At 37.4% G+C, this 8,689-nt stretch overlaps 1 long non-coding RNA gene across 1 annotated transcript in view; it reads left to right on the top strand.

Annotated features, from left to right (window-relative positions):
• Positions 1–8,171, top strand: part of LOC106735911 (uncharacterized) — a 21,277-nt gene extending 13,106 nt beyond the window's left edge. Inside the window, exon 3 of the long non-coding RNA XR_001371092.1 lies at positions 8,001–8,171. This is a non-coding gene — a long non-coding RNA (uncharacterized LOC106735911). The remainder of the gene's footprint in view (positions 1–8,000) is intronic.
• The last annotated feature ends 518 nt before the right edge of the window (positions 8,172–8,689 follow it).

The raw sequence follows: 8,689 nt of genomic DNA, 5'->3' as shown, positions 1-8,689 counted from the left end.
GATTACATAACTGCGCAACCAGTATCTGGCCCCTGTTGGACATTCTTTACTATCACTGTGTTCCTGTTCCATTACTGTTATTTGTGTTATTATTCCGGTGCTCCTGTTAGTATTACTGTCCATGGGTTACATTCCAGTGCTACTATTGCTATTAACATTCTGTTATTATAATATTATTTGAGTGCTATTAATACAACTTCTACCCTTGGTGAGACACTGACCTGAGTCTTAAATAAAAAAATGTGTTTAAAAAAAAGACTCCATGGCTCAGTTCTGAGTCAAATGTCTAACTCTGGACCAATCAAATATGACTCAATAACAGGTGAGTTAAGAATATGGTAACTTCTCTATGACATACATAACTAGAGTAGAAGAGCTGTGTTATCCTGAAGAAATGTGGCTGGATGGAGAGACAGATACAGAAAGAGAGAGAGACAGAGGATAGAAGATAGGTGAGAGCAAGATAGAATCTTCACCTTGAATAAAAATACAAACAATATAAAATAGAATTAAATGAGTATCCAAGGAAATTCCTACAGAAAAATGAAGCTGGAAAAGGTAAAGTGTAGACAAGAGTGAGCTTAACAGCAAACACCTGCATTAATATCCTATATACACATTAGCTAGAAGTGGAATAAAAATTTGACTGTCAGTTTTCTGGCAGACTTTGCAAGATGTAAATAGAAGAAGTGATTTTCAATTTTCTGTTTATTTGCTCTGAAAAAGAGCAACTATTCCAGTGTCAAGACAAAAGAAACATATCTCCCTTGCTTCCAGGGTTGAGTATATTAAATGCCACTAACAACGTCCTAAGAATGGACATGATAATCCAGGCTGATGGTTCAAAGGCAAAAAGCAATTCCATAAAAGTCAGTGAACCAGTGAACCAAAGTGCTGTGGCCCAGGTTTTCTGTTCCTGTTAGTCTGGCTTTTATACAGACATAAATTTTGAATACCTGGAGCAGAAATAGCAGAAATGCCTTCAGAGACAGCCAGGTAATGAAAACATGCAGAGATGCAGTATGTAGGCAATGGAACGTGGAGGTACATGCGTGGCTCAAACACTCAAATTCATTGCTCTTGGGGTTTTGTTTTTGTTTTAAATACTGGGCTGTCTAAAGTAACTGCACACCACAGTCTACATGCTATGTTTGCATCAGACGACTTCAGCTGATAATCTCTTACTGGGCAGTGGGTTACTATTTCAGGAAATTCTCTTATGTGCTTCTTTTCTTAAGAAAAGATTCCTTTTTTTCATTTATTTCTTTTCATTCCTTATTTCATATCATTCCTTATTTCATATCATTCCTTATTTCATTTCATTCCTTTTTTATTTATTGTCATTATTTTTTTAATCTGGCCAGAAAGAAACACACACACACACACACAGAGAGAGAGAGAGAGAGAGAGAGAGAGCAAGCAAGCTGCTAGGTCAGGGACTTAAACTGCAGTGGATCATGAGTCCATCACTTCAACCACCACACCAACTGCTGGCCCCAAGAAAAGATTCTTGACAAGTAGTGAGCAGTAATGAATTTGCTAACAAAAGTAAAGCATTTTTTTTTTCTGAAGGATATTGTAGAAATGCCTTCCTGGAGTTCTTCACAGGACTTCTCATGAATCAAGAGCACAAGTGTGGCAGTATTTATGTACATGCACACACAAATATACCCACATGTGTGCACACTATACCCACACATGCACACACATTCATACATATGTATACCATGTCCACATATACCTACACAACATGTACACAAATCCTCTCTCATGTATTCACTCAAGCACCACTTAGATATTTCAATCCTTGAAGCAACCTAAATAAGAGCATGCTAATTAGTGGTGTTAACTCTTTCTGATACCATTCATTCTCCGTCTAGAGCTACACTTTCCAATATAGAAGCCAATAGCACATGAGTTACTAACCAAAACTGAAATGTTACTAGTAAGAAATGAGATGTGCAGGGGGTATAAAGTACACGTTAGATTTCAGAGACCTACTGTGAAAACATGAATTTAGTCGCTCCTTAAGAATTGTGCATATATATTTGCATGTGGGGAATATATCAAAGTGGAGTTTATTGAAGGAGAGGGAAGAAAGAACAGGGGAAGGAAGAACAGAGCTCTCAAGAAGGGAGGGGTCCCAGAAAATGGGTTGCCAAGGAAAAACTGCAGGGAGGGGTTTTTATTTGGGTCAGGAAGGGCTTTGTCCTGACTTGTTCTAGGTGGGGCTTATGCATGTGGTGGGTCCATTATTTTTCTAACTTTGGAGTGGGTACAAAGGTCAGGATATTAACTAAATGTTGACAATATAATATTTTTTACATTAGCCTAAATAAGGTATTATTAATGTAAAATTTTTGTTTCTCTTCAAATTTTAACATGGCTTTTAGAAAACATAAAATTTCCTACATGACTTACATTGTATTTCTATTAAACACTGTTAAACTTCATTATAAGAAAAGATGGATATGATCCCCACAAGGATCCTTCAGATCCTCTTTCTGTTTGAGGCAGGTTATTCCTTAGAGCTTGAGCCTCAGAAGCCACTTGTAACTGTCTCTTTCTTATATCTCCTACAGTTATTTCATTCCCAGGGCCTAACCAACCATTTGGAAAAATAAAGGAAAAAAAAAATGAAACAAAAACCCTTACATCTTTCTTTTTTTATTTTTTAAAGAATTATTTTATTTAACTTTATTTATTTATTTTAATTTGACCAGGGAGAGACAGAGAGAGAGAAAGAGAGAGAGAGAGCAAGCCACCAGGTCCGGGACTCGAACCACAGTCAGCCATGTGGGAGTCCAGCGTCCTTAACCACCATACCACCTGCTGGCCCAGGCCTCACATCTTTCTGAATGCTTACCTCTGTGTTTGTCTCTGCTACAACCAGAGGATCTCAGAACCCCAAAGTGGTATGTGGTCTTGCTAATTGGTCTCCATACCTTAGGTTTCTCTTGTCACACACCCATTCTTCACACAGTACTAGATTATTTTTTTCTTAAACAACACTTATACCTTCTTTGTCCAGATTACAAATTTCTGACAAAGAATAAACATCAGTGAGATTGCCAAATAATTAACTCAATCAGTAGGAAATAACCCTACCCCTCCTCCCAAAATATTAGAGCATGATTGCTTAGAGCTTTCCACTGTTAATGGAAAATTCCAAATTCTTTGGTGTAGTCACCCAAGTCATTCACAATTAGGCCTCTGTTAAGCACTTTTATCTCAAGCTGACACCCTGTGAAAATCTTGGTCTTGCTCAACCCTCTGCAAAGTTACTCACCCTACTTTTCCTGTTCCCCCCTCCCCTCAGCTGACCTAAATCCTGACTAATCCCAACAGGCCATATTTAATATTTCTTCTTTCATCTGGCTTTCACCATAGCTCAGGACTCCATCAGTTCTACTCCCGAGCTTTTTTATCATCTAGACTATGCCTATCTGTATTTGTTCGTCAACTAGTTTGCATTATTATTTAGTTAATATCTTCCCAATTAGATTGAAATGGACTTACAGCCAAAACTGCATCTCCATTCTTTTACATCTTCATTGCAACAAGGATAATTCTGGGTTGATGTGGGTCTAGGTGTTTCCTGTAGTGAAATGTGCTTCCAAACACAGGAATGGTGTTGACCACATAGCAGCCTAGTCTTCAGTGATGGGCCTTAATGTGATTGATTTGCCAATAAGCAACTCTGTTGAAGTTCAACAAACTGTTTCCCTGAGAAAAGAAAAAAATAACTTCCATTTTCTGTACCACACAAACACAAAATTCTTCATTATTAGATTTAAAATGAAATTTCAGAAGAAATAGTTTTGTCTTAAGGATACTGCATTTTTACTTCTTAATTTTGATTTTAACTTTGAGTATTTCTCTCATATTCTCTCATTTTGTTTCTTTTCTTACTCCTACATAAAATATTCAAACAAAATGAATTATTTTTTTCAAATTTACAATATTTTATATTTCTAGATTGACATTATTTTCTTCAAATTGCACTCGGCAGACTCCACACTCATCCTGAAGACAGTTATTATTAAAAATAGCTTTGGAACTTCCCTTTCTAAATTGCCTCTGGATGTCAATGACATAATCATAAATTCTTCAATAATGAAAAACTCTTCTCAGTTAAAACTGGATTTGATAAGGAAAATACAGATTAGCTAGAAATCCAAACTACGTAAAATGCTCAAAATAAGATTTCTCACTTTCCTTCTATCTCTCTTTGTTACTCTCCGATGAGCACACACATCCTATGGAAAAAAAAAGAAAGAAAGAAAGAAAATATATATATATATACACCAATAGTTAGACACAGTTGATGGTCTTTCAAAGAAATATTAAAGAGACATTTACTAAATAATATTTACCAGTCATGTTTATTTATATTACTTACCATATAAGCTTAAGCTTTGTTTTCTTGAGGAGAGTCTTGCTTTAAAAACACTTTTATTATTTGGGAAAAAAACCCCACAGGGATGAGATTGTGTTTTATTCTTGTCTCATACAAAAAATAATTATTATCTCCAGGTAAGATAGAAAAAGGTGCAAAGCAAAAAACAGGATTTTAAAATTTCCCAGAAGAATTACCCCTTCAGAAGAAACTGTAAGATGAACTTACTGGGTTGGGTGAAATCAAAAGAAAGTTAGAGATGAAAGCAAACAAACAAACAAGTGGGCACCATAGAGAGAGGTCAGAGGAACACAGAATATATAAAATTGTTATTCAGTCAAATGATCAACTTTGAGGGACTGTCAGGCCGTGTGCCAGCAGGACAGAGGCCTGTGAAGCAACGTGAGTGGCAACCAAGTAACTAACACCCAAAGCCAGAATATAGATACGTCGGATGCTTCCTGCACTCAAAGCTCAAGTTAGTGGCAACCCCTGGACTCCTTCCCTTACAGGATCCCCTCAGCACATTACAAAGGACTTTGAAATGGTTACCTAAAAAACAGGATATGTCGAAGAAGCAGCACAAAATATAGACACATATTTAAGATAAGGAGAAAAAGGCTGTGGGACACTGAGGCTCAGGGGTGTGTATGCTTCTTGGCCCTGTCTGGCGAGGGCCTATAATAGAGTGACTGTGAGGCCAGCCCTTTCCTGCAGTGAGTCAGCCTCATTGTGCCTCCGTAGTCCCTTTACAGACCTGCCCACTGCACCTGTTCAGAGGTTTTCATTAATAGCTCTGTCTCATAAGGATCTGTTTCCAAATTGCAGAGCTTTAAAATGAGGTCAGTGCTCCAGTCTTAGGTCAATGTGGTGGCAGTAAAGGGCTTGCTAGGCGTCAGTGAAGCACATCATGGCTCTCAGGCCGACAGTCTCATTTCTCGTCCTGTACATCATTGCTCTGGGCACGTGCCACCCTTGGCTCTTCCTCCTGTCCACATCTTAGTCTCTGGTGTGTTTTTCTCACTTGTACATAGAAAGTGCACAACTGTACGCATCTAACTCCAAACTTTCTGATACACTATGTCCTCATTTTGCTATGCTTTTGATGTGTGCCTATGAGGGGACTTCACAGAGTTAGTGACGAAATGGAATTAAAGTGCAAGTTTATTTTGGTGCAAAAAAAAAAATTGAAATCCATGTATAGTTTTTACATAGTATTCATTGTCCTTAAACTTTTTGAAGATCCTTTGTATTTCTTTTCTCTGATTAAATGGTAAATTCCACAAAGTTTTTGCATTCTCTTCCATGTATTTCACTTCATAGCATCTAGAGGGATGTTCTGTGTCAAATAAACCCAAGATCAGAGAACAGTCAAAAAGTGTTGCAGCAATAAAGACAAATAGCTATCATATAATATAGTCCCTATAATTTTATCAACAAGAGAATTGAGGATTCTACGATGTGCCTCGGGCAATTCATGACAACATCCTAGTTTTCCCGGTTCCCAGAATAGTGGCTATTTTTATTACAGACATTCCATTTACAAGTGTCCATATCCATATTTATGAAATGAATATTGGTAACCACTCACCACATTCGTCTTCCAAGTTGATTCAAACAAAGGCTATAGGATGAAGTCACATTATTAAATATGTGGTGAGAAGTTCATCTTCCTCGAGGGAGAAATAAAATGAAGAATGTCGCGCTCCTTTTTATCAGGATCTCAACATGTGTGAGTGTATTTTCTTTCTTTACTGGGTCTCTGGGTTAAAGATCAGTCAGAAGTCAGACTCACTGAAGCAAAAACTATTCACACTGATCTGGGACTTCAGGCATGAGTCAGAGAACAGGGTGGGTGGGAGGGAAGAGCAGGAGAAACCAGCAGTGTAGAGAGCTACCTGGAGTGTTAGTTGGATGAAGCCAGCAAGGCCCATTCAATTGCCTGCCCTGGAGTGACACCATGTCTGCTATCTTACCCCACTATGAAACAGGATTCATGTCAGAGCTAAAGAAATGCCTGCATGTTCTGTGGTCACCTCCATTTCATTATTCCAATGTGGAAATGTTTGTGTGGTCCGACACATCATGAGAATATTTCTCTTGAGTGAATCGCTAACATATGCAAGGGGGTAAGCTGCATTGGATTTCGGCTGCTCCTGTGAAAGTTTTTCAGAATCAAAATGGAGTCATTTGTACCCATCCCAACTAAACCACGTAGGAAAGGCCATGAAGAAGGTGTTTCCTCACCCTAGCAGAACTGATAACAAGAACCATTATTTAGGCAACTCTGCCAGAACCACAGTCTTAAGTAAAAGACCACTGTAACCTGACTTCTGCAATGGCGTCTGCCCAGCGATGTTCTGTTCAACCTTAGACTGATGCCACTCTTGTGGATCCTGGTAGTCAAGGATAATGGTTTCAAAGCAGCTAGTGTAACTCCCTCTCCCTCAACCCTTTCTCACTTGTGGTTTTTGCCTTTATAACCTGTCTGAAGATGTTAAGACCTCTGTGAGTATGTTTAGATATTATGCTCATTTGGGTTGCACTATAGTGCAGTGCTCAAATTTAGCCTTTTTTTTAATATGTTTTGCCTTAATTTACCTTTCATTTAGAGTGACAGTCCAAATAAGGTGCCGTGAATACATTTGTCAGCTTGGAACAAAAACAAAATTATTTGAGTTAATGTAGCTAAAAAAATATTTAAAAAGAACTGAACTCTTCAAAAATCTGAATCACTGCAATTATTTATGCTGTGGCTGATTGGCCTCCTGCTGGGATACTATGAAAGGAGAAAAAGCATGGGATTTCTGGGCACATTTATAATTGCTGATGTCCTCGGATTCTAAGACTTCACAGAGTTCACTGAGAACTTTCTTTCTGTTTTTAATAGTGGCCTTACCATATTTCAGATGTAAAATGCCTTCTGTAAAGTCCAAGATAGGCTTATGATTTATTATTGCAAATTATGATCTAGCAAAGTTCCAGTGTTCATGCCAAAAATCACAGACACTAAAATAGTGACTCAGATGCTTCTATATAACTCACTTTGTATTTTCTGCTGACAACCTTTTTTGTAAGTAATGTTGACACTTCTTTTAATTGACTCTGAATTCGTTTACCCAGTGTAAGTCAAATCTAGCAAAGCCATATTTTTCTCTCCCGATATTCAAAAATATACATTAGTATATTGTCACGTGTGCCCCTTTATTCTTAGAGGAAAAAAAAAATCAAAGAAAAAAGTAATGATATAAAAACGGCATTTATTTAAAAATCTTTCTGTGGAACACCTTAATTAGGATCCTTGTGGTTATAGTATCTAGCACATTATGTTTCTGAGTTTATGACAACTATAAAAATAATTTTCCCAATATAAAAATCAGCTTCTGAGTTGTCTTAGATAAACCTGACAGATTGGAATGCTCCTTTGAAAACCATAATAAGAGCTTCTGAAAGACAGTGACTTGAAATACTATGTTCATGTCTTGCTGGCAGTCCACACTGCAGGCATAATTAGAGTTCATCATTGCCAGGAATTACTAATATTGTGACTTGTTAATTTCCAATTCTTCTACATTTACTGTATTTCTCCTTCCAATGACAGGTAGCTGTTGGGAATCCTTGACGCCTGTTGCTTTTAGCAGAAATGTTTATTCTTCTTTATGGTCCGTCTCTCCATTAATGCAAAATTCCTGCCACAAAAATGCACATCTTTGTGTCAGTTTAATGTAAATCAAGATTATGACACTGAAATTCCACCTGTTTGAAAAAGGAAAGCACAGTTTTTAAAAATTCTCAGAAAAAAAAAATAGGTAAATTCTATTTGACTCTGCCAATTCTTGGGAAATATAATACTTGCATTTTTCTATAATGAAAAATTTTATAAGAAGAAATGCCTAGGGGCCAACTAGTAGCATGAAGGTTAATGTGACTGGATACCACCACATGGCCATGATTCAAGCGTTGGACCTGCTACCCTGAAAAACACATTGGGAGCCTGTGAGTACATGTGGGCCCCTAACCCCAAGGCATTTCAATGTGACCACTCCCCCAGAAGTATCATTTTTCTCACGTGAACTATGCATGGATCCTATAGCAAATTTTAGCCTATATACAATTACTTTGGAGTTAGTTTTATTAATATTTTGAATGATAATATACCAAATGGCCTGTTTTGGAAGAGCAAAAGGTTTAACTTCCTTTTTTACTATTGTAAAGTTTATTTCTTCAGAGAGAGAGAGAGAAAGACAGGCACTTCCAGCAGGGTTTTGTGTTGCAATCCATCCAAGACTC

This window comes from Tupaia chinensis, unplaced genomic scaffold, assembly GCF_000334495.1.
Source record: "Tupaia chinensis unplaced genomic scaffold, TupChi_1.0 Scaffold000052_1, whole genome shotgun sequence".
Lineage (NCBI taxonomy): Eukaryota > Metazoa > Chordata > Mammalia > Scandentia > Tupaiidae > Tupaia > Tupaia belangeri.
This window is presented reverse-complemented; position numbering and strand designations above follow the sequence as displayed.